The sequence below is a fragment of the Salvelinus sp. IW2-2015 genome, linkage group LG11 (genome assembly GCF_002910315.2).
Source record: "Salvelinus sp. IW2-2015 linkage group LG11, ASM291031v2, whole genome shotgun sequence".
Lineage (NCBI taxonomy): Eukaryota > Metazoa > Chordata > Actinopteri > Salmoniformes > Salmonidae > Salvelinus > Salvelinus sp. IW2-2015.
This window is the reverse complement of record NC_036851.1, coordinates 12,947,831-12,973,942: the sequence shown is the minus strand read 5'-3', so window position 1 is coordinate 12,973,942 and position 26,112 is coordinate 12,947,831.

Genomic DNA, 26,112 nt, shown 5'->3' with positions numbered 1-26,112 from the left:
AGGGCCAGGTGTGCTTCATTGAAAGTGGGCCCGTTGTCAGGAGAACCTCCCACACACGCACGCACGCACGCACGCACGCACACACACACACACACCGCACGTACGCACGCAGGCAGGCACGCATGCATGCACGCACGCACGCACGCACGCACGCACGCACGCACGCACGCACACACACACACACACACACACACACACACACACACACACACACACACACACTATATCTGACAGACCTCCAGCCAATCGGGCTAGGTGTGGAATACGTGTGTGGTGCCCTTGAACTGCTAGTGACAGAAACTGGCAGCGAGAGGGCTCACTGGAATTCATAATGTAAAGTGTCACTGTTCTCATATTCCTTGAGTGAAGCAGCATTTTCAGGCAACAACAATTATTTATTGCTGTTACACTTTATGTTGCTATTTTTTTTTGCTTGGAAGATATCACCATTAAATGTATTGTATGTTGACCTATATTATGTTAGCAACACGCATGCCCCGCCCACCTGAGGATCTGTCTTTTCCAGCCATCTTTTTCCTGTGTTTGAGGGGTGCAGAATCCACTTGTCACTTCAATCTCGCTGGATTGATTGCTTTCATTTGACTCCTGCGACTCTTTCATACTCGTCGTGCCTGTCGTTTTTCCCCGTTAAAGTTACGACCGTTGAAATGTTTGTAATGACCTGTCAAACACCCCCCAGTAATGGCTGAAATGGGCTCAGTGTAATGCACAGTTTTTCTGTTGCATCTATAAGAATGCTAAAGCTTTGTCAGGAATTTAACGCATCGTCTCGACACTTACATCACAAGAAAGAGAAGAAATATAACTTTATTTTGATGGGTGTTCATTTTTTGGTGAAATAATTTTTTAAATAATTTAGTACAGTTGAAATGTTTACAAATTGGATGTTCTGAAATCAAAGCAACTTCTGAAAATGAACACTCAGATTATAGTGATATTATGTCTGATCTTACAAAGAATGTAAAGTATGTATAGATAGGTGTAATCTAGAGCCAAGCCTGTTGATTTTTAATCCGAGGATGTCATGCTATTGACACACTTGTTGAGTTATGCAACAGAACATGACCACAACAGTAATTAATGAGGCTGTCTAGACAGCGCAGGTGAGTGCAGGTAGGCCAAGACCACAGTCATTGGCCTAGACAGTTTTTGGTGGGTGCAGGCCTATGCCATCCCTTTATGTTAATGTATTAATATACGCAAATACACCCCGTGTATTTATGCACATTACTCCCATATTATTTTCTTTATTTGAAGAAAAAATACCTGATACCATTAGAAAATATGTATATATTCCAAGAAAAAATGCGAAATTTGACTAACTAAATACCTGAATTCCCACCAAAATACCTGAACTCCATTAATTATTTGTCCGTGCCAGTAAAATATTAAATGTGGAAGTTTAGATGGAAGTTTAGAGTATCTTCATCCATTGTCCAACATTTATTATAATTGTTTATAAAACCCTTTACCAACCTTGCTAATTATATGTGGCACATGTTATCAATTCAATCCTAAAGTGACTGGTCATAGTGGTTTTTAGGATACAGATTAGTGGAATGCCACCATCGCTATTTATTACTTTGCAGTGAATACAATTTAGAATATGTGAGCATAAGAAATATATAAGGCAAAAATGTTCAACTTCAAGCCCCCAAAGAACTATCAAGTCTGACTATTTACAAGCCCCTTACATTTTTGCTGTTTCATTTTATGGCTGTCATAAATCTGTTGCATGGAGTGCAGCAGGACATATTGTAGATTGTATGTCCCTCCATCTGGAAGACCAAGTTTTGATTTCACTTCCGAGACCCGTAGAGACGGGGAGCCAGATGAGAGTGATTCAAAGCCCAGCCGGCTGACTCCACTGGAGCGATTGAGTGAGCCCCGGGAGGGTGTCTCTATAACTGTGGTCCTCCATCTGCTGTCCTGCAGGATCCACTTCACAGGACTGGCGGGTGCCCACTGTACCTAGTCCCAGTCCGGCTGATTCTTCCTCCCTGGGCCCGTCCGAAGTTCTAACCTGACCCCTCTCTGGAGCTGTGCCAGTGGGCTCTGCTGGGAGCCGGGCTGAAAATAACCCACCAATTCATCATGGAGAATACCAGCCGGGTGCTGCTGCCTGTGCTGCCTAGGCGCTTCTCTCAACTTCTGTAACTATTTCAGACTGACCGAGGGGACCATTCACAACTTCAATGCATTCATTATTCAAAAGCCTCTGCTGTGTCGTCTTTGTGTACCCCCATCAGATCAGTCCTCCTCCGGGTGGTCTGTGGAAATGATCAAATATCTCACCTAAAGTTCCATCCTGGATGCTTTTGGCATGCATTTAATCAGTTACTGCTTTACACTGCGACCAAGGCATCACAGTGATTGGCTTACAGCATATCACTGGCTGTTATGCAAAGAAAGGTAATGGTCTTCCCCACTTTGACTTTGCTTTTGATTGACCGCAATGCTCCTGAGAAATGTCCATGGTTAGCAATGGTTAGCAATTTTTCATATTAGCCTGTCCATCTCTCATCCTCATTAATCTATGAGGGTTTCACCAAAATGATCTAAACTTGTTGTTCTTACGGGGTGCAGGCGAGCTGAGTTACTGTAAGATGGTAGGATACTAAACAGCTTTCAGAAATATAATGTTTAATCTCTAACAGGAAACGGGGGAAATAGATGAATAGGAAAATAGTCACTTCCTCACCCTTTTGAAAGCAAGATATATTTTATTTACTGTATCTCAGAACTCGCATGAGGTCTATCTACAACACAGGCAGCACAATACAATCAAATACAATCAAACACAATCAAACACAATCAAACATTACTTTAACTTTAACTCACTCTACACAAATGGCTGCACCACCAATGACACATCCGTCAAACTACTCAAACAACTGCTGATGACACAACCCTGGTCTCCGACAGCGATGAGTCCATGTACCGAGTAGAGGTTAACCGACTGGTGGCTTGATGCAGTCGCAACAACCTGGAACTCAACACAGTCAAAACCATGAAGATGGTAATAGACTAATAGGAAACGTCCCTCTCCGCTCTCCCTCTCAAAATCAATGGCTCAGCTGCTAGCACAGCTGAATCATTCAAAGTCACCAAGAAGGCTTACCAGAGATGTAGTACATACGTCAGCTGAAGAAAATCAAACTCTCCGAGACAATTCTGATCCAATTTTACACTGCCATCTTTGAGTCCATCCTCACCTCTTCCATCACCCGTCTGATTTGGGTCTGCAACTGCCCGCTCCAAGGGAAAACTGCAATGCATTGTCCGGTCTGCAGAGAGGATCATCGGCTCTCACTTGCCCTCCATCGAGGACTTGCACGACTCCAGGACAAGTAAGAGTGTAGGAAAGATCATCTCCGACCCCGTCCACCCTGGACACCCCACCTTCCAAAAACTCCCCTCTGGCAAACGGTTCAGGTCAATCATGACCAAAACCACCCAGCACCTGAACAGTTTCTTCTCCTGTGCTGTGGCCCTCACCAACCGACCATTGGGCTCATAGGGATTAAAAGACATAGCACTCTGTGCCAAACACTGCACCAGATCATCATTGACCTTTCCTGACCTTGAAAAGAACAAGTCACTCCAAGTACAGTAGTTCATATACAGAGAGAGGTATTTGAGTCAATGAGTGACAGCTACTTTGAGCTTATTACTGAGGCAGCAAACCAAAGGTACTGTATGCCTTGTTCATCCCATTTCAAGTCTAAATATGAACAACTAAGAAGTATGATCATACCCCAAACTGAGTTATGTTTAAGTATAAAATCATATGCGAAGATTGAGCTTACCTTAAGGACCTGGATTGATTTACTTTAAAAGGATTTCTGGTTTGATCGCAAATTTGTCAGGCTTCATCACTCAATCCATATCATATTTTCAAAATGACATTGCTACAGTACTTCCTATTCCTTAGTGTTGCATATTCCATGCCCCTTTACTTCATTATTTCAACATCTCATTGATTTCCTGATATTTAAAGCTTGTGAGTGGGCCAGCCAAACCCTTTAGCCAAGAAAGATCTTAATCAGCGAGATTGAAGATTGGTATCAGTTTGTCTCTTCCCTCTCTGTCCTCCACTGTATTTTACAAAATATGGTAGCATGGTAGTAATCTGCCTCACTATGTGGGTATTGAGTATTGTATACACCTCATACAGTGATTGGTATAATCATGAAATGTGATTGTCAAGTCACATATATAAGATGTGATGTAAAATGACTGTCTCCATCACTCTAACCTACCTTTGTGGAAATAGGATACAATAAACTGTATTTAAATATAAGTTCATGTAGTCAGATGTAATAGTACACGTAATAAAGAACATGGTGCAAAGGGTATTAGAAAGCAAGAGGGTTTCTTTATGCTCCATCTTGCCTGGTCTGCCTAGTATTTTATAACATGCAAGGGGAATCGACTGCCACAATTAATCACAATCTCCAGGCCCGTAATTATTACCTTTATTCTCACTGGGATCACTGGGATTTCAATCTGCAATTTATCCTCATCGGGCTTTTCAGCTGTTGTCATTCCATATAATAGACTGCTTTTGAAAGACAAGTGAACAGAATGCAGAATGTCAGCTTAATTAGTGTGCTTTCTGCCCACATGGCTCGCTGCTAGTCTGCTGCAAATTAGTTCCAGGGAGCACAGCTCAAGGACAAAGGGCTTGACACTTTGATATGTTTACACAACGAAGATCACTTACTGAACAGACATACAAGCAGTCTGCTGAAATCTGTTCTGAAAGACCACAGTTGTTCACCTTCTACTATGATAAGTAATAAACACACAGTGTGAAGGTAGTCAATTGTGAACTAACCCACATTAAAAAATACTATAGTAGCCTATACTATGGGATAAATTCTATAGTATTCACTGTAGTGTTTTTGCACTCTACTGTAGCATGTACAGTATGTACATGTACAGCATGTACATGTAGTATACTCCAGTATTTACAGTTACCTATAGTATAAATACTGAAGTAAAAGAACTGTGGTATATACTAAAGTAATGAATTTAGTGTTTTTGTGGATTGTAGTATACTGTACTATTTACTGTAGTGTTTTTGTGGACATTACTGTAGTATTTACTATAGTATTTTTGTTTTATTATCTTTGACATGGGAGTGGAGGCTTTCTCCTTGAGGAAACCTACTGAAGAAATACTTAAAGAGTACCTTTTCCATAACCTGTAGGTAGGTAGGATTGTGGTCTGAACAAATAGTTCAGAGCTTCCACTCTTTTCTGTAACCTCTAGGAAACACAATGTATGGTCTATACTTGGCATCTATGTTTCACACTTATGGGTGGCAGAAATTATGATATGGGGGAGGGGAATGCATATGGCAAATTACATAGTGTAGTATTTACTATAGTCAAAAAAGCTTTATGTTTTTGCAGTCTGTAGTGTTTTTGTGGACATTACTATAGTATTTACTATAGTATTCTACAGTATACTACAACATTCTATATTAAGTACTAAACATGATCGAGGGACATGACATTGTGTAGTATAATAGTCTACAGTATACTAGTTTACAGTATTCTATAGTAAACGGTAGTATTTTTTCATGTGGAATAATGGGTATGCAAATGTTTGTGCTATTTTGAATATGAGCAATATTCTGACTGAGTGCAATATTTGTTTGGTGTACTCTAACCGTAGGCAAACAAGAGCATTCTTGTCTTTAATAATAGCAGCAATGGAACTTTTTACAAAACAAAATAAATGCAGAATGAGTGTAGTTGTAGGCCTATGTGAGGCATCTGATTGAGTGGAGTTCACCTTTTCAGTGCTTTTTCAGATAGCAGACCTCTATTTTTTTCTTTCTACTGCACTACAGTACAGTGGAGTCCTGTAGGTGCAGTTTTACCCTCAACACCTTGACTTTGACAACTGGACCTGAAAAGGCTTCAAATACTTCAAACATCAATGGGCAGCGCTGTATCTCCAGGATCCCCCACTTGTCTATTCTGTGTGTGTTTCTAGAGCTGACGAATCGGGAGCAAGGAGCTGGGAACTCCTGGACTAGGAAGGGCTGTGAAATCTAGAATAATCATCCATCTAGGAAGAGCAGACAAACCCTGCCCGTTGCACCACAAACACGTGTGTTACAGTAAGTGCCCCATGTGCCTCTTCCAAGAAAAACATGCACTAGCATGTCATACCTAGAAGAATATATCCCATTTTCAGCAAGTCACCGCGAAAAAAGAGCCATCATCATCATCAACATTAGCATGTCCTACTAATACAAGCAGTAACCACATGTATGTCTTTCGAGTCTTTAATTTGATTGTTTTCAAAGAACATGGAGGTATATTCTATATTTCTGGTGTATCAGGTATTTTTTTCTGTTGGACAGCGGATGCCAGGTATTGGCATAACACAGTAGTAGTGAATGCACACTAGAGTGAATGCACACCTTATTGAATAAAAAAACATACACATTTCTGGGGATGAATTCAATTTAAATGTATAGCTGTGATTCAGAAGGGGGCATCTGTATTGTGAGATCAAGAGTCCTCCAGAGATGATAAGATGGGGACTTGACAGATGTGAATTTGTTGTGATGTGCAGGCGGAGGATAGAGAAGGGCAGAGAAGAGCTGTGTACAGTAGCTACTACAACCCCTCTCCACGCTAGCGGCTGATAATTGCCTTTTGCGTTACACTCACATTGCACCTGGATCCCATTGGCGAGAGACGTGGCACTTTTATCAGGGTGCTTCTCGGGACAGAGGAGAGCTGTAAATAGTAGAATGTTTCTCCACAGGGAACCAGTGAAGCATTGTTGTATTCACACTCGCAATCTGGGGGCATCACAACACCATTGCTTACGAGACAAAATGTACGCCTGTCCAGGACTCTCTTCGTTTAACAGTACGTTTAATCTGGCGACAGGTTATTCAGTGCTGATGTGTGTTTTCTCATGTGGAGGTGTATTCATTTGTTTTGAAGCACCGAACACTAAGGTTGTGGGGTACTGTTGGACAGTGCATATTTGTAGAGAGATTGGCTCACAGTTGGCCTATTTTATTGAAGCCTCCAACAAACAACAAGTACACAGCAAGCTCCCACTTTCCCAATATCCTCCTGGCCATGACTCATGAGCCAGAAATGTTATTGCTCTGCTACAATTTGCTCTCATTTTTGCTTTGCTCAGGGGTGTCACCAGTGCACCCCCTCTCCTGCCCAGCTCTGGAGTGGCAGAGAAGCCTGACAGTGTTAGCTGTTGTTATCTGTTATGTTCAGACTGTATTCATAGTCATTGGGACCCAGCTCCATGCATTGTCTACACCGCCTTTCCCAACCATCACTAACACCATTAAGCTCAATACATGACACATACTGTAAGCTCTCAGCTCATCTCCCTTGAATAACGATGTGTCCCTTTTTGACAGGTGAAAAGGTGACATACTGTAAAAGCACAGGAGGAGGATTGAAATCTGTATATAATAGTCAAAGGTTTCAACAAACAAGTGCTCCATCTCAGATAACACACCAAAAACCAAAGTGGAGGACGGAAAAGTACAAAAAACAATAAATAAAGAAGTTAGTGTAGACATTTACTATAGGATGTTGGACTGAGGCTGTGGAGAGATAATTAATGTCAAAACAGTGCACTGGTACAAATAGGCTCTGGGTCTCCTCCTAGGCTGATATGGCCACAATGCACCAGCAGGCTTTACAGGCCTTCAAGTGCTTCAGTGGAGACACATTCCACCAGAATGCACTGCAAAGCCTTTGACTGCCCCTCTAATGAGGTGGAGGACTGTCCGCAGCCTGCAGTCCCCAGCCAGGCCCTCCCTAGCTCCCCCTCGCTCCCTACTCACAGCCCCTGCTCCCTCTGGGCCTGTCAGACTCCCTCTCGCCTCTCACTGACTGACTGGGCAGATGAATAAAAACAAGCTCTTTTGCGGATCGCTTGTGCCTTTTTAAAGACCGGAGCCCTGGCAAGTCGTCCTGATGGTCTCTATAGTCCTGTTTGGCCCTGTTAACTGGGCTAAAGTGGGACGCCACGGCAAGCGCTCAGATGTTGCCTTGAAAGATGTGTTTGTGGGCGTCTGAGACACTGGTCATGTTTTGTCAGCACATCAAGGTCCTGGTGACTGTTGTATGTTGTGCATTTATGTCTTTGAAAAGGCTGCAACAATGGCATTGAGGTGCAACATGGTATAATTACTGCCCTCATTCCCATCACGCTCTATGTACTGTATGTAATGTATGTTGTTTTTGAAAAACAACAAAATATGCTCTACACGGATGGTGGACTCCACCCAAACCATCAAGGAGCCTGGACCCTCTCCTCACATTTTAAGACAGCATTAAGATATTGACTCAGACAGACCAAGCCCCGCTCAGGTAATACCTCCCATCCTCTCTAAGCGTTATCAGCGTAGTGTTGTCTATACCTCCAGGGGTGTTGTCAGTTGTAATCTTCTACCCATTCGTTTTAACTCCACTCTTAGTTGTGCTATTGTTAGCTCAAATGAGGAGCCCACTGTGGACTGCTCGCCCAGTGCTTTAAGTTCAAATTTAAATTCCATTAACTTGAATACCCCCTCTGTTTTCAAATCACGTAGAGGGCTTAGGCTGTTCCACGATAGCAACCAAAGCCCATGTAAGTCAGTTTAATATTCCATTATTTGTTACTCTGAGAGTTCCTCATATTGACTTCGGCTGCGGCCTCAGGCCCTATCGTTTTAACCTTGGAAAAATATTTCAAATTTCTTCTCCTTCCACTATTTCTAATAGGGATAGACAAAATGTTGCAGTTCTATGCAATCTGATAGCCATACAAATTATATAAATATCAACCATCAGACAAGGCCTGTAACCACCTACTGAGCATAGCTTGTTTGAGTTGGAGCTTCCATGTGACTTAAAAAAAACGTAAAGGACTTGGGTTAATGTATCGGAACATTAGGAGCTTACTTCCTTATCTGGATTACATAAAGATCTAGGCTATGCAAACGAATCCAAACATTCTGGTCCTGACTGAAACCTGGATCTCTGGGGACATTCTGGACTCTGATATTAATATTGAGGGTTATCATATGTTCAGAGCTGACAGACAGGGTAGAGGTGGTGGAGTGGCCATTTTTATTTGAAAGAATTCTCCATCCCTACTGAAATCCATTTCCCTTGCCATTTTTTTTTAGCAACAATCTTTAAGCCTTTGTCTAGGGAAAAAGGTATTCAGAACTGTTATAGTGGTCGACCGTCCTCCCTTTGCTAACCTTTGTGTACTCAAGGAGTTAACTAGTTTGTTGTCTTTTTTTACTAAATCAGAAGTTGTTATCCTGGGTGACCTAAATTATGATTGGGAAATGTAAGCTTCTGACAATATAAAAAACATGTGTAATGATCTAAACCTAACCCAGCCGTTGACTAAGCCTGCACGGCCCAACCCTAGAGATCCTTCAAAGTCATCTCTGATTGATCTTATTTTAACGACTACACCAGAGAAATATGTTTCTACTGGTGTCTTCGCCCAATGCATTAGTGAACATTGCCCAGTTGTTTGTTTTAGAGATGTGAGAACACAACAATCGAATCCTCGTGTCAATACAAAGGGTACCGTGTCAAGTGTCAACTTTCTTAATAATTATGTCCCAATTTCACGTTTTTTTGTCTAGCTAAGATCCTTGTATCCTTGCTAAATGTACAAGTTTTCTCTTTTTTATCTGAGAAATGTATTTTGAATGTAAACCAATCAGGGTTTAGGCCTGGGCAGAGCAGTATTACAACAACCTCTTTAGTTGTTAATGATCTTGTCATTGCTTTAGACACTAAAATGACATGTGCTGAGTTGTTTGTGGACCTGTCAAAAGCTTTTGATACTGTTGATCATACTATTTTATTGAATATGTTGTCCTCGATAGGCCTGAGCTTTGACACCTGTTCTTGGTTTCATGAATATCTTAATGACAGAACTCAATCAATCAATCAAATGTATTTATAAAGCCCTTCTTACATCAGCTGATGTCACAAAGTGAGCACGGTGGCTAGGAAAAACTCCCTAGAAAGGACAGAACCTAGGAAGAAACCTAGAGAGGAACCAGGCTATGAGGGGTGGCCAGTCCACTTCTGGCTGTGCCGGGTGGAGATTATAACAGAACATGGCCAAGATGTTCAAATGTTTATAGATGACCAGCATGGTCAAATAATAATAATCACAGTAGTTGTCGAGGATGCAGCAAGTCAGCACCTCAGGAGTAAATGTCAGTTGGCTTTTCATAGCCGATCATTCAGAGTATCTCTACCGCCCCTGCTGTCTCTAGAGAGTTGAAAACAGCAGGTCTGGGACAGGTAGCACGTCCGGTGAACAGGTCAGGGTTCCATAGTCGCAGGCAGAACAGTTGAAACTGGAGCAGCAGCACGACCAGGTGGACTAAGGACAGCAAGGAGTCATCAGGCCAGGTAGTCCTGAGGCATGGTCCTAGGGCTCAGGTCTTCTGAGAGAGAGAAAGAAAGAAAGAGAGAAAGAAAGAGTGAAAAGAGAGAGAGAATTAGAGAGAGCATACTTAAATTCACACAGGACACCGGATAAGACAGGAGAAATACTCCAGATATAACAGACTGAGCCTAGCCCCCGATACATAAACTATTGCAGAACTCAGGCCATCGTGATGGATAGAGTTAAGCCAGTACATAAAGGTGTACAACAGGGGTCGATTTTGGGACCTGTTCTCTTCGCTATTTATATAATCACCATTGGTCAATCTGTAAAAAATTGCTAAACTTCATCTATATGCGGATGATACTATTATGTGTGCTATTGCCCCGACTGTTGATCTAGCTGTGTCAAAACTAAATTGAGATTTAATAGCTATGCAGGAATTCCTTGCTGATTTACAATTTGTGCTTAATATGGGGGGAAATACATGTTGGTTTTAAACTCTTGTAAGAATGTTTCAGATGAACTACATGTTCACTCATTAGATGGTCCTCCAATCAAACGTGTTCCCGCATATACAGAACCAGTCAAAAGTTTGGACACACCGACTCATTCAAGGGTCTTTCTTTATTTTTTACTATTTTCTACATTGTTGAATAATAGTGAAGACATCAAAACTATGAAATAACACATATGGAATCATGTAGTAACCAAAAAAGTGTTAAACAAATCAAAATATATTTTTGATTATAGATTCTTCGAAGAAGCCACCCTCAGGATTGATGACAGCTTTGCACATTATTGGCATTCTCTCAACTAGCTTCACCTGGAATGCTTCATCCCAAATCATCTCAATTGGGTTGAGGTCGGGTGATTGTGGAGGCCAGGTCATCTGATGCAGCACCATCACTCTCCTTCTTGGTCAAATAGCCCTTATACAGCCTGGAGGTGTGTTTTGGGTCATTGTCCTGATGAAAAACAAATGATAGTCCCACTAAGCGCAAACCAGATGGAATGGTTCTGCTTTTCTGATGTATCAAATACTTATGTCATGCAATAAAATGCAAATTAATTACTTAAAAATCATACAATGTGATTTTCTGGATTTTTGTTTTAGATTCCGTCTCTCACAGTTGAAGTGTACCTATGATAAAAAAAATTACAGACCTCTACATGCTTTGTAAGTAGGAAAACCTGCAAAATTGGCAGTGTATCAAATACTTGTTCTCCCCACTGTATATATATATATATATATATATATATATATATATATTGTGTATTTTATATTGTATTATACAGGGCACATTTGGAAAATAACCCTAGGTCTCAATATGTGTTCCCTGTCAAAATAAAAGTTAAATAAATAAAATAAAAAAATGTTATGCTTTTTTTGACCTTGAAATAAATATATTTGCTTGCTTAGGATTTTATGTCTCTAAATTCATTCCTAATGCACACATGCAGAGCAGTCTTTTTATGTGCTAGCTGGTTTCAGAGAGTCATAATGTGAGCAATGCTACCGTGTAGTGAATGCTATCAAGGCTATTGATTTAGGCCGTAAATTGTATGTATTGTTCAAAACAGTGAAGTTGCAGGTCTTTCTGATGATGATAACCTGCATGCACCAGTGACTTCACTAAAAGTTCTCAATATGGACGAAGGAGTGCAGTGCATGCTGGGTCCTTCCCCACAGAGCGCAGGTTGCCAAATAGGAGGGCTGTTGGCCGATGGCAGATGGTGTGGGGGGAGATTACACTGTCATTGGTGCATGGCATGAGATTGCACTGGTGTGAGTCGCTGTGGGTGAGCGTGGGATACAGTTACTCCTCCGTATGCGGATTAGCGTTAGTGTTTATACTGGCTGTACTCTCCTATATGTGTCTGCAGAGCCAGTTCACTGTATGCTACCAGACAGGGCCAGTTGCACTGTTCCCCAGCCTCAGGGAAGAATGTTAAATGCAGCATTTTGTCTCTAACGAGAATCCAAACAGTCGGCATACTGTATGGTTTATATGCTCCATTTCTCCCCCTGGACTATGTTGCGTGCAGGATATTTATTATACAAAATATGAATTACAGAGGAATCACTGAGCAAGCCTACTTTGCATAGGACTGTAGTAGAAAATGGCTGTCCTAATGATATTGCTACTATAAAACCAGGATGAGACTAGGGAACCTCATTAATTACAGTCCCAGTCCAACAACTCTTTACGATGCATGGTACATTTAAGACAGACTGTAATCCATTTGAACAACTGTATCTTTACAGAGGCAATTAAGGACAAGAACCTTGCTAGAGGGCACAAAAACCTGAACCTCCTGGGAATCTATCTCACTGGAGTTAAATCACCAGGCCATTGGCCATCTGTGGTACCCCATGCTGACACAGTGAAACAATGCTTTGATTATACATTCAAGTGAAATTGGTAGGCATAATAATGGTAAGACCCCAAGGTCAAGGGGAGCTCAAGGTCAAGAAGAGCTAGCAGTGTACTTGGTTAGAGTGCTACGTTGCAGGGCAGAACAAAAGCATCTTTCAATGAGGATGTTTGGTCAAATTAGTGGTGGAGTGTGTCATTTTTTAAATGTTTATGTATATTATAAATTACACATGCCATTTCCAATTAGCAGTATGTACTAAATATTAAGTAATTACGGTAATATAATGTGATAGGTTGCTATGTAAGATTTTTCTCTTTATATTGTGCAAGCAACATTTTGTCCAGATGGGGGCACTGAAGACAACATAAAACTGAATCAGGTGAGAGATGGGTTCCATTCAACATCGAGATCACGAGCGATATATTATTGGAAGTGGAATATAAAAAAACATGGTTTAAATTGTTTTAATAAAGTATTTGTGGAGAAAGTGTTACTGATAGTGATGATTATTATTGAATGTCATGATTTATGACCAAATCACTAAGGAAAACTGCTACTCTGCAACGTGAGTGCTGCTCTTGTCAGTTGTCATTTCTATCTCTACCAGGGGAGGGTAGTACAAGCCAAGTTTAGGAGAAGACTACACAAATTGTAGGCACAGGGAGGTTACATAGGGCTGTAGGACTTTCCAATCCCTATTTGATCCCTTTCCATCAGCTGCCTTATTACACATTTTAAATATTTTTCTCTCTCTTTTTTACAAAGATACTTTAAACAATCAGCCAATACTTCCTCATCAAATTCCATAACTCCATGACCTTACATGGGGTGCAGATGCAGGTATTGAAATGACTCAAATTGGGGTCAGAAATGATTGACAATAATACATTGTGTCAAAGATCATACCCCCAAGACATGCTAATCTCCCCTGTTGTTGGTAATGGTGAGAGGTTAGCATGTTTTGGGAGTATGAACTTTGACCCTCTTTCTCACTAATTATTATTCAAGATTCATTCAGGATTATTTATGAGCATGGTAGCATCCACATTAATGAAGAAGTGTTTAGAAACACATTCTATTCTTACTTGCAATAAAAGTGACTACAAAATGACACAATACATTATTTACCATTCAATTCTATTGGACACAAAATAATCTGAAACACAACCAAAATGAACTGCAAATGCATCCAACAAGTTTGTAAAGTCACAGGCTTGATGTAGACCTTGAGTGCTAGGAATATAGGACAAAATACTAAACCTTTGACTACTTTCTTTGTAAGAACCTTTAGGGGTGTCAACAGGGGCGGACTGGGAGAAAGAATCGTCCCTAGCATTTCTAACACACCGGCCCATTTCTTTCTTCAAGGACCCCACACCAGCCATTTCTTTTCTTGAAGCCCACATTTCTTGAAGCCCACATTTGCCCAAAATACCAGATGGACAGTCCGCCCTATGTGTCAATAATTTTGAGCCCTACATTTGTGAGAAAAAAAGTATTACTTGTTGAAGAAAAACTTTTGAACGAGTAGGTGTCCTAACTTTTGACTGGTAATGTACTGTACATTGTATGCTACATTAAAAATATTATAATAATTTCATACAACTACTCTTGCTCAGGTATTAGATTTAGTTTATTTTTACTATTTTCTACATTGTAGAATAATATTGAAAACATCAAACCTAGTGTTAAACAAATCCAAATATATTTTACGTTTTTCAAAGTAGCCACCCTTTGCCTTGATGACAGCTTTGCACACTCTTGGTATTCTCTCAACCAACTTCACCTGGAATACTTTCCCAACATTCTTGAAGGAGTTCCCACATATGCTGAGCACTTTGCTGCTTTTCCTTCACTCAGTGGTCTGACTCATCCCAAACCATATCAATATCACTCCATAACTCTCCTTCATGGTCAGATAGCCCTTACACAGCCTGTAGGGTCATTGTCCTGTTGAAAAACAAATGATAGTCCCAGTAAGCGCAAACCAGATGGGATGGCGTATCGCTGCAGAATGCTGTGGTAGCCATGCTCGTTAAGTGTGCCTTGAATTCTAAATACATCACTGACATTGTCACCAGCAAAGCACCCCCACACCATCACACCTCCTCCTCCATGCTTCACGGTGGGAACCACACATGCGGATATCATCCGTTCACCTACTCTGCATCTCACAAAGACACAGCGGTTGGAACCAAACATCTTTACATTTGGACTCATCAGACCAAAGGACATATTTCTAATGTCCATTGCTTGTGTTTCTTGGCACAAGCAAGTTTCTTTGTCTTATTGGTGTCCTTTAGTAGTGGTTTCTTTGCAGCAATTTGACCATGAAGGCAGTTGAGCAGTTGATGTTGAGATGTGTCTTTTACTTGAACTCTCTGAAGCATTTATTTGGGCTGCAATCTGAGGAGCAGTGAACTCTAATGAACTTGTCCTCTGCAGCAGATGTAACTTTGGTTCTTCCTTTCCTGTGGCATCCTCATGAGAGCCAGTTTCATCATAGCGCATTGACTGACCTTCATGTCTTAAAGTAATGATGGACTGTCATTCCTCTTTGCTTATTTGTTCTGTTCTTGCCATAATAAGGACTTGGTCTTTTACCAAATAGGCCTATCTTCTGTATACCCCCCTACCTTGTCACAACACAACTGATTGGGTCAAACGCATTAAGAAGGAAAGAAATTCCACAAATTAACTTTTTAAAGGCACACCTGTTAATTGAAGTGCATTCTAGGTGACTACCTCATGAAGCATGGTTGAGAGAATGCCAAGAGTGTGCAAAGCTGTCATCAAGGTAAAGAAAGGGTGGCTACTTTGAACAATCTCAAATATAACATATAGTTTGATTTGCTTAACACTTTTTTGGTTACTACATGATTCCATATGTGTTATTTCATAGTGTTGATGTCTTCACTATTTTTCTACAATGTAGAAAATATATATATTTTTAAAGAAAAACCCTTGAATGAATAGGTGTGTCCTAACTTTTGACTGGTACTGTGGCGCATCATTTGAATAATTAATTTTATACAGTCATTATTGTTCATTTTTATCAAGCGTGTCAATAATTTCGGACCCCACTGTAGATGGTCTCACGTTAGCATTGGGTCTGTCTGACTGAGACGCAAAGAGCAGTACGAGTGTTTGTGGAGCCAGTGTACAGCCTATCTGCTCATCAAAACAGACCACCTGTGAAGGATGGCCAACCCATCCACCATTTAACACACAATGGACAATAGCTCAGCTCGTATTGACCACAAACATGCACCATCCTGGATCCTCCCACCATTATGGCACCAGCTAAGGAACCAGACATATATCTTGCCAGTACTCAAACTTCAGATATTGAATGTATAACTTCAGCTATCAGCTTAAATACACCTAAAAAAGATACTATCAGCAATCTTATAGCTCAGGGCTCTCTCTCACTGATAAGGTGTTATTGCAGAAAATGTACTTATTATTCAGCCTGAACGTAGACATAAGCAGAGACAGAGAGAGTAAGAAAGAGAGAGAGAAAGAGAGGCAGCGAGACAGAGAGAGAGAGAGACTGTGTAGGGGGGTTTCATCTAAACACAGAGGGCAGACAGAAACTCGATTACTGGGAAATGTAACTCTCCTGTCAGAGTGACAGTGACATTGTGGGAGGCAGGCTGAGACTCCTGATGATACCATCAAAGTCCTCCTTTATTTGTCTTGATGAGGAAGCGATTCCGCTTCCCCAGAGCCCCTGGGGGCATGCTGATGTCATCTGCCTGTCACCCACCATGACTGGAAGTCTCACTGCTGCCAGGCGTCAGGCACAGATGAATTAAGTCTGCTGCTCAATGCATGAGGTCTCAAAATGTGACTGGTCAAGCCCAGTAATAACAGTCATTAGCATCTTCGCTGCTTCTCCTACGGGGTTGTAGTGGTTGTATCACTATGATACCACCACTCCAACAAGAGTTAGCGAAGACTTATACTAAAATGTGTACTTCTACTGCTGCTACCACTACTTCTACTAGTGCTACCCCACTGGGCACACACTGCTTGAAATCAACGTTGTTTCCACGTCATTTCAAAGAAATTACATTGAACCATGGGATAGACGTTGAATTGACATCTGCGCCCAGTGGGACTAGTCCTAGTACTAGGCCTACTACATTTTGTTATTTCTTTTCTCTTGGTTATGCCCCACCCTTATTTCTTAGAGACACAAAAGCCACTGCCAGACAGAAATGTGTGTTGCTCCTTTCCAGGATTTTTGGAGCAAATGCAAGTTACATATAATATTGCCAGTATGTTTGTGTGTGTGTGTGTGTGTGTGTGCCCTTTGAATGTCTGAGTCCAAGGCAGCACTTTGTTGAAGAGACAGATTCATCAGCAGCCTTTTGTGAGTGTCCCTTGCCTCCAGCACCTTTGGCTTCTACAGATGACTGCAGACAAACACATGTGGTCTATCGAGATTATACCTCATTTGAGATGTACAATGGTCGCATTAGAGCGTTTGAAAGGACCTCTGAATCCCCTGTATTCACAATGGTGACAGGTCGCAGATGCTGATTTTTAACTGTTTATTGTCTTTGTCCATTGATGCATATTATAGGATAAGAAATCCATGAATTGAAGTGAAGCATAAAGTGCTTCAATGTAAATGTCTGAAAATAAATCCCATAATCAGCTGCTTACCACCTAGTGCTAGACAATATATAATGATATGCAGCCAGATTGTCAATTGACTTCCTGCATTCCACCTAGCCTCTATCTCCATGGCAACCCCTTGGCTCTTTTCATGGTTGTTGCGAAAGAAAAATAGTTCAAAACACTCGTATTCACTCTCACATCGTGCCAGTCTCTGAATTAAACATGAACACTTGTTTTTTAGATGAAGAAACACCTGAATATTCCAAACACATTTTTTCGTTTTTTAATTCTATCAAAATTCACTTTCACTATATTATCTACCATAGACTTTTTTGTTGTCGTGGATATCATGTAAAGCAGTCTATGGCTTCTGGGAACTCGTAAAGAATGTGTCATGATGCCCCGGATGCGCAGACATAGGGCGCTTCAGAGAGGGCAGGCGTACGAGAGCCAGGGAGAGATAGTGGGGGGCTGGATGTCAGAACTGACACTAACATGGTCCTCTCTGTCCTCTGTCACAGTGAGCTCATCCAGTCCAGACCTGACTCACTGCCTGGCGTCCTGCTCCTCCTTTGGGAGCCACTCTGAATCCCTCTCACTCACTAACACACTGACCCCAACAGATCATGTGTCTACGTCTGTGGAGTAACAGGATAGCTTGTCTGCTGGAACAAGCACAAGAAACAAGCTGGTGTCGTTGCGCAAGAACACTACGACCACTTGAAAACAAACTCTTGATTTGTTTCCGGGTTTCGCTAATCTCTTTGTTACATAACATGCTTAATCTGCTCTTCTTTGAACACAATCTTCGGTTTAATTGTGTCCTCAGCCAATATGATGTCACGGTTACTTATGCTGGATAATCATGGCAAATATGATCACACATGCAATGTCTTCTAATTACTGAGATCATTTCAACACCAGGGGAAAATGTCACTTGTCACCTAAATGTCATCATCATCATACCACTGTTATTCTCTACAGTGTGGAGCGCTGTGTGATGGCTGTCTCTTCACTGCAGTAAATGACATCACATAGCTGTGTGTGAGGTTTTAAACACAAGGGGTGAGAAGTGAAGGTGAGAAAAATATGCTGCAACAAACTGTTGTAGGGAAGAACAGACATAGTTCAAACGCAGTCCCAGAGTGAACGTAGCGAACACAACTCTGACAGAATAGCACCCTTAGAAACAAACATGTCCCTCTTATTTGGCCTATGAAAGGACCCCAATGAACACTCCTCATGGCTCTTGTATGTGTTCCCCACAGCCCTATAAGGAAACAGGTGGTGCTGTTCCCCCCTTCCTCTGAACCCACTTCACATGTCAGGGGGCATGCAAGAAGATGGCAAATATGAGGGATTATTTGTATTGATTTTCCTCTTTTATTTTTAATTAGCCCAAGGGCTTAAGCCTTGATTAGATTGGATTCTGGCTTTAACACTATTGATCTTTGATAGACTCCTCTAAATCCACCCTCTTCCTCATTACAGATCCCTGCTACCTCCCTCGTGGGCTGTGTTCGTAGTGTTACCAAACATGTAGTCTGTTTCTAATGGGGCCAGAAACCATTTGATCGAAAGTGACAAAATAACACCCCTTCTGTCCCACGGGCCCAATTCTATTACCATGTTATGAACTTCCCTTGGGAGTAAAGAAGCCCTGTGCATTCTGGGTAAGTGTGCAGAACAGACACTCCAGCATTATTCTGATCTTTAAACCTGATCTTGGGAATTATTCAGGACATTTACAGCACAGAGCAGCTCAGCCCCTCATGCCTGGATGGGTGTTTATCATGTGTGTGAAACCTCCAGTGATAAAGCTGGTGAATGACATCCTCCTACAAGAATCAGCCTTTCATATCAAAATGTATTATTTTTTTATTTTTTTTACGCAACCTTTCACACAATAATGAGCTACAATGTACAACATCACCCGGGGTGATAGCTCTCTCTTAACATGAATTCTTTGCTGTATTCACACACAGATCAGATATGGCCATACCTGCCCACCAATTTGGCTGAGTGGAAAGGCAATTATTTGCATGATCACACAGTCATTGTGTTGCATCCATCCATTGAGAAATGTAATTATAGTATGGTAAATTCTTTCAGAGGAGAAGGACAGAAGTGAAGACTCTGCCTGCCATCTACATTGATGAAGACTGCAGGTTTCTCACTGTGTACACAGTGATGCACAAACCATTCAATCCAACTTTACCTTATGTTTAGTAATGAACTTCAAACCTCTTTCAATAATGTTATGTAAAATGTACATCTTTGTATGGCAACTATAAAACCCATCACTGGCTCTCTTGTTCCCCACCTACATACAGTATATGACCCAATACCGCAGTAGATTTTTTTTATTAGAAGTTTATACATTTTTATTTTACCTTTATTTAACTAGGCAAGTCAGTTAAGAACAAATTCTTATTTTCAATGACGGCCTAGGAACTTTCGGTTACTAGTCCAACGCTCTAACCACTAGGCTACCTGCCGCCCCAGTACAGAAGTACAGTCTAGACAATATTATTTTTTACATATCAAGTGTAACAGCAGTAATATGACAAATATGAAAGGGAAGTATCATATTGCGCTTATTGTTGAGTAGGTGACAGTCTGTTGCCATCTGTTTGCTATCTCACCTCAAATGTAATTTCCTTAACATTTAAATAGCTACAGTATGGAAACAACTCTTAGCTCCCACATTTCCTGCCCCCCATCTAACCGCTGCCAGTATCTCCCAGCTTTTATTTTGTGAGAGGATGCTCCTTAGTTCCCTCATTAAGAGTAAATGATTCCATGAAGGCGGTATGATGGAGCTCCACGCCAGCACTGGTTTGTTCCCCTGGGATCTCGCCTACGCCTGCTGTAATCTGCTTCAGGAAGATGTATGCCTCTCTCTGCCTCTCCCTACCTGCTGATAATATTAATACAAACTCAGGACAAGGTATGGCAGTGTCTCAAGGCAGCACATCCCTGTCTCTGGGGCTGGGGGTGTGGGGGTGTTCATTAGAACACAGTGAAGCTACAGATGGCTTAGGAACATTCTGATGCAAGATGGTGGCAAATATATGTACTGTACTCCATGGTGTGTTTGGCACAAAGAAGTAGTGTTCGTCAAATCATTGCGAGATTAGACATCATTTTTTGACAAAGCTCAAATTGTAGGGCTACCTTTAGGAGATAACAATCCTACACATTGTATTCAACAATCAAATGTCATATTATGCTGTTATTTTGTGGTTTGTAAATACCCTTGAGGAACCAATTCTGCTTTTTTTGGCGTACATGTATCATAACGTTCTTTATGCTTTCTCCCGAGGATTCAGTCTGACAGATGGGGACCTAATACATACTGACTATTTGTTAAAAGAAGAAAACAATTGTTTGCAGAAATCTGTCATTCATGAGTTTTTAGTCTCCCTGTTTATGTTTCCTATCAGCTCTGAATGGTTTCATCTTCAAGTGAAATGAATAAGCACTCGGCTTACCTTTGATCTAGCCTTCTAAATGTCACAACAATAATGCATGTATTACTAGACAATATGATGCATTAACATGTTTTTTTTTGTATTTTTTTCCTATCAGGGTTTTTTGCTTGTGCTCCCCAGGGGAATATGTTCTTAGCCTGATGAGTGGTCTGCTAAGTGAGAGATTACTAGGGCCTCCTGAGAAGGGCTAGTCTTCCAGACCGGTAGCCAACTGTTCCACAAGACTGCCTTCCCTTTCCATCAAAGTTGGTCAATGGCAAATGACAGATGGTAATATAATTCCTATTGAATTAAAAGGTATATGCCAATAATCAGATTAATATGCTTCTTTTGCACCATTAAATCCAATTAAATGGCTGTATTTGATGTGTATTGAGAATAAATAAATAAGTAGATTATACTGCAAACCGAGTACAATTCCTGTTCAACTACGACAAAAAATCTACGGGTACTTCAAAACATATCGAATGTACTGTATCCCTCAAAAAGGGCACTTCAGTTCCGGGTAAATAATACACCATGCAACATTGTGCTCGCCTTTTGGCAACACACTCTGTCTTAATTTTTTATGAAAGCCTATGGGCTGACTGGTAAAGGAGCAGCAGGCAGAAAACAGGCTGCATATTTACTTCCAGCTCATTTATTCTCATTATGCAGCCCTCCAGAAGTCAATGAGGGGATTTCTGCCCCACAGAGATACCCATGGTAGAGAAAGGGGAGGAGAGAGAGAGAGTGAGTGACAGAGAGTGTGAGAGATGGTGTGTATAGATGTATCTAAAGACGAGGGGAGAGTGACACAAGGGACACAGAGAGAACGGGCAAGGGGGGGGGGGGTGGGGTTGGGGGGAGGAGGGCACAATTCTATTCATGCTAGGCCGTGAACTTTACACCTCTGACAGAGGTGCCCTTTGTAGGAAACCCAACTCTGGTGACATGAGCTCATTCATTTCTTTCGCTCAGTATCCATGGAACATTTATCATTCTGACCATAACAAGGGATATGCTCTGTCTGTGGTGGCGGATGTGATGCTGGAATTACTATCTTGAAATATTGGATCAGTTGAGGACATAATCCACATTTTCATTAAATCTTCACAAACAGGCACGTGCTTGTCTACCTGTGCTCGAGCACCTGCCCCTTTGCCCTCCCACTGCCAGTTTTTGTCGTTGTTGTTTCCGAACCCACTGCCCCGCAAGTCGTTGAGACGTCAAGTTAGCCACCCGCCGCCCACCCCGTCTGTTGGTTGGTTGCGCCTGTTGGTCTGCCCTGTACGGATCTCGCGCCAGTTGCGCATATTCAAATCAAGTCAAATTGTATTGGTCCATACACATAGTTAGCAGATGTTATTGAGAGTGTAGCAAAATGCTTGTGCTTCTAGTTCTGACAGTGCAGCAATATCTAACAAGTAATCTAACAATTCCACAACAACTACCTAATACACACAAATCTAAGTTAAGGGATGGATAAGAATATGTACATATAAATATATGGATGAACAATGACCACACCGGCATAGGCAAGATGCAATAGATGGTATAAAATACAGTTGAAGTCGGAAGTTTACATACACTTAGGTGGAGTCATTAAAACTAGTTTTTCAACCACTCTACAAATTTCTTGTTAACAAACTATGTTTTGGCAAGTCGGTTAGGACATCACTTTGTGCATGACACAAGTAATTTTTCCACAATTGTTTACAGACAGATTATTTCACTTATAATTCACTGTATCACAATTCCAGTGGGTCAGAAGTTTACATACACTAAGTTGACTGTGCCTTTAAACAGCTTGGAAAATTCCAGATAATGATGTCATGGTTTTAGAAGCTTCTGAGAGGCTAATTGACAACATTTGAGTCAATTGGAGGTGTACCTGTGGATGTATTTCAAGGCCTACCTTCAAACGCAGTGCCTCTTTGCTTGACATCATGGGAAATCAAAAGAAATCAGCCAAGACGTCAGAAAAAAATTGTAGACCTCCACAAGTCTGGTTCATCCAATTTCCAAACGCCTGAAGGTACCACATTCATCTGTACAAACAATAGTACGCAAGTATAAACACCATGGGACCACGCAGCCATCATACCACTCAGGAAGGAGACGCGTTCTGTCTCCGAGAGATGAACGTACTTTGGTCCTAAAAGTGCTAATCAATCCCAGAACAACAGCAAAGGACCTTGTGAAGATTCTGGAGGAAACAATTACAAAAGTATCTATATCCACAGTAAAACGAGTCCTATATCGAAATAACCTGAAAGGCCGCTCAGCAAGGAAGAAGCCACTGCTCCAAAACCGCCATAAAGGAATTGTGGGCAGAACTGAAAAAGCATGTACGAGCAAGGAGGCCTACAAATCTGACTCAGTTGCACCATCTCTGTCAGGAGGAAGGGGTCAAAATTCACCCAACTTATTGTGGGAAGCTTGTGTAAGGCTACCTGAAACGTTTGACCCAAGTTAAACAATTTCAAGGAAATGCTACCAAATACGAATTGAGTGTATGTAAACGTCTGACCCACTGGGAATGTGAATAAATAAATAAAAGCTGAAATAAATCCTTCTCTCTACTATTATTCTGACATTTCAAATTCTTAAAATAAAGTGGTGATCCTAACGGACCTAAGACAGGGAATTTTTACTGGGATTGAATGTCAGAAATTGTGAAAAACTGAGTTTAAATGTATTTGGCTAAGGTGTATGTAAACTTCTGACTTCAACTGTACATATTGGATGAGTAATGCAAGATATGTAAACATCATTATTAAAGTGACTAGTGATCCATTTGTTAGAGTGGCCAATGATTCCAAGTCTGTATGTAGGCAGCAGCCTCTCTGTGTTAGTGATGGTTGTTTAACAGTGATGGCCTTGAGATAGAAGCTATTTTTCAGTCTCTCGGTTCCAGCTTTGATGCACCTGTACTGACCTCGCCTTTTGGATGGTAGCGGGGTGAACAGGCAGTGGCTCGGGTCGTTGTTGTCCTTGATGATCTTTTTGGCCTTCCTGTGACATCGGGTGGTGTAGGTGTCCTGGAGGGCAGGTAGTTTGCCCCTGGTGATGCGTTGTGCAGACCGCACCACCCTTTGGAGAGCCCCGTGGTTGTGCGCAGTGCAGTTGCGGTGATGCAGCCCGACAGGATGCTCTCAATTGTGCATCTGTAAAAGTTTGTGAGGGTTTCAGGTGACAAGCCAAATTTCTTCAGCCTCCTGAGGTTGAAGAGGTGCTCTTATGCCTTCTGCACCACGCTGTCTGTGTGGGTGGACCATTTCAGTTTGTCCGTGATGTGTACGCCGAGGAACTTAAAACTTTCCACCTTCTCTGCTGCTGTCCCGTCGATGTGGCTCCCTCTGCTGTTTCCTGAAGTCCACGATCATCTCCTTTGTTTTGTTGACGTTGAGTGAGAGGTTGTTTTCCTGACACCACACTCCGAGTCTCCTCACCTCCTCCCTATAGGCTGTCTCGTCGTTGTTGGTAATCAAGCCTACTACTTTTGTGTCATCTGCAAACTTGATGATCGAGTTGGAGGCGTGCATTACCACACAGTCATGGGTGAACAGGGAGTACAAGAGGAGCTGAGCATGCACCCTTGTGGGATCAGTGGTGGAGATCTTGTTTCCTACCTTCACCATCTGGGGGCGGCCCGTCAGGAATTCCGGGACCCAAACGCACAGGGCGGGGTTGAGACTCAGGGCCTCAAGCTTAATGATGAGCTTGGAGGGTACTATGGTGTTGAATGCTGAGCTGTAGTCAATGAACAGCATTCTTACATAGGTATTCCTCTTGTACAGATGGGATAGGGCAGTGTGCAGTGTGATGGCGATTGCATCGTCCTTGGATCTATTGGGGCGGTATGCAAATTGAAGTGGGTCTAGGGTGAAGGGTAAGGTGGAGGTGATATGATCCTTGACAAGTCTCTCAAAGCACTTCATCATGACAGAAGTGAGTGCTACGTGGCGATAGTCATTCAGTTCAGTTACCTTTGCCTTCTTGGGTACAGGAACAATGGTGGCCATCTTGACGCATGTAGGGACAGTAGACTGGGATAGGGTGAGATTGAATATGTCCCTAAACACACCAGCCAGCTGGTCTGTGCATGCTCTGAGGACGTGGCTAGGGAGGCCGTCAGGGGCAGTAGCCTTGCGAGGGTTAACACATTAAATGTCTTACTCACGTCAGCCACGGAAAAGGAGAGCCCACAGTCCTTGGTAACGGGCCGCGTTGGTGGCACTGTGTTATCCTCAAAGTGGGCAAAGTTGATAACCCTCTGTATGCTTAGGTGGGATGGTACAGTAATTGTACTGTAGTGGTTAGAAATACTCTGCCCCATGACATTGTAGAGTACTCTCTGCTCATCAAAAACTGAAACAGGTGTTCTCAGTCTGACAATAAATCAAATTGTACAGTATTTGATGGAGCGCTCGTTGTAATGTGGAGTGTGCCTCATATAAAGATCCTATTACACACAGTGCTCCTTGAATGCATCGTGTAATCCCGTCAATGTGATTAAAATGGCCTGAATTAGATTAGGTTGGATTCTATTCAGTCTGTTCATTCCCTCTCTCAGACGTATCAGGTTAAGCACTTGAGAGAACATGGTGAAATCTATTAAATGTGGAAAGGGATGTATAGAATCGTTTTGAAAGTAGCCTGTAACATTTTACAAGAAACCCCAGGTCCTAGGTCATGGGGCAGTGTTGTCATCCAATTACATCACTCTCAGCCATAAACATAGTTTTTCCTGGAATAATTGACTCTGTCCAGACCACAACATCAGCTACCCAGAATAACTGTATCCAACTATTGCCCTTATAACCTAGCTGACAGCATGCATTTCTAATGTGTTACAGCGTGTTACTCATCACTGACCAGAGCTTAGATGGCAGGTGTTTCCTGAAAATTTCTAATTAGCACCCAGTAATATGGTGGAGGTTGAAAAGCTAATTTGATTGCTACCTGACCTCCCCCACCCCGCACAGCTGATCAGTGGCACAGAGATTGAGCAAGTGCTTTAATGATGTTGCTGCTACTGCTGCTGTCTGAGGTTCTGAAACAATCCCTCCCTACACAGAGTAGTATGGTGTCTTCCTCACCAATACGACCGTTAGGCTCTCATACATTGGGAATTAGCTGTTGACTTATCGACACAAATTATGTGAATATATTTTTTGTACAT